Raw genomic sequence first — 1830 nt, forward strand, 5'->3', positions numbered from 1 at the left:
TCTATCAGTGAGGACACAACATAACCTGTAAGAAGCAGGCCCTTGTGGTCTAGTTTAACATGCAGCATGTCTCCCTTCCTTAGAATGCACGGTGCTCTGACTCCAGGAATTATGGTGGCATGAAAGCTATCAAGTAAACTCCTCTCTAGAAAAGCTGTTGAAATCCTAGTTGTGATCAGCGACTTTCTGAGGCAGTAGCTCCCTTTTGTGTTTATTTCAGCCCTGGCAGTGGGCAGAATAAACATGACGTTTCCCGTGAGTCAGAGGATCAGGAGTCTTGAATTTCGGGCATCTCTGGCTCTCCTTCAGCTATCATGGGTTCCTCAGATGGCAGCAGCTGCAAGAGAGCCCCCTGGCAGGTGCCAGTCCTGCTCTTGCTGACCACCAGCCATGTCCTTGTGCTCTCTGTGGTCAGCATATCTAAGGGTGGTTGGTGTTCACTTCAAAGAGTCCAACCACCACTGCTTTCCTGTACAATCAAGGGACACAGATGCTCTAGGATAGAATAGGCTGGGCCAAGTTTCAACAATTCCCATCAGTTCTGAAATTAGAATATCAACTCTGATGAGCAGGCAGTTAACTCTCAGTCACTATCCTGACAAATTGGGAAGGTATTGTCTTCTGCTGAAACTTGCTCCTTTGCCTGGACCTCCACTATAAGTCTCCCAGAAAACACATCCATTCATACATTGAAGAGCACAGAAAACAAAAATGATCTATTTAGGGGCATGTGGGCCAAGTAGAACCACACGATGGTAATGTTTTATTTTGGGTGAGGCCCAGACTACTTGGGCTTGTTAGTTTCTATTCTTATAATTCAGGTTTATTGAGATATAATTTACATTCAATCTAAAAAAACGTGAGATTAGATGAGTTTTTGCCAATGTATGACGTGAACGAACACCACTACAATCAAGACAGATAACTGCTTCTCAGCCCCCAGAAAAGTCCCAAGAGCCACTTGGGAGTTCACTTCCTGTACTCCCGTCCCCCCAAACCACAGGACAGTATTTTGTCCCTATGGCTTGTTTATTCTAAAATGCCATATACCTGGCATTATATAAATGGAAATACACCATTCTAAAACCAAACTCACAGCCAACGAGTGGATTTAAGCCAAAGCGGCCCTACAAAACACAGTAAAACTGACTGGGTTTTCAAAGGTGGAATGTTTATGGGCGCAGAAAACCTCATCGTTCTCCCAAGCGGGGAGGTGGTTTCCAGCTGCTGACTCGCAGTTCACAGGCCAACCGTAATCCACTTCGCCATCAGGGCTTGCAGTCTTCACACCTGGCTTCGTTTTCCTTTTCCGGTTAGCCTAGGCTTTGGGATTCATCCATGTCTTTGCAGGCACACATGAATAGGTTGTTGTTGTTCTTTATTGTTGCCGAGTGAATATGTCATAATCTATTTGCCTATTTAGATGTCGATGAGTCTTTGGGGGTTCTCTAGTTTGCATATGACAAGCAAATCTTCTGTGAATGTCCATGTACGGACCTCGATGCGGGTCTACATACTCATTCCAACCTTGGGTGTCGCTACGTCCTCTGAAGGGGTTTAAAGTGGAATGTAAAGATGATCATATTTGGGGCCTTTTTGAAATCTCTCGCATTGCAAGTGAAAGTCTGATTTTATGAGACATGACCGAGCTGATAGCCAATGTGCTGTCTCACTTACATTCCCTCCAGGATGCTTGAGAATTCCAGTTGCTCTACATCTTTGTCGGCACTTGGAATTGTCAGCCCTTTTAATGGTGGTCATCCTAGAAGATCAGCACTTGTCGATCAGGACCAGTGGTGTGAGTGGCGAAACAGGGAGAGTAAAGGGAGA

Source organism: Echinops telfairi, unplaced genomic scaffold (assembly GCF_000313985.2).
Source record: "Echinops telfairi isolate 266 unplaced genomic scaffold, ASM31398v2 ScPeMD7_3;HRSCAF=10, whole genome shotgun sequence".
Lineage (NCBI taxonomy): Eukaryota > Metazoa > Chordata > Mammalia > Afrosoricida > Tenrecidae > Echinops > Echinops telfairi.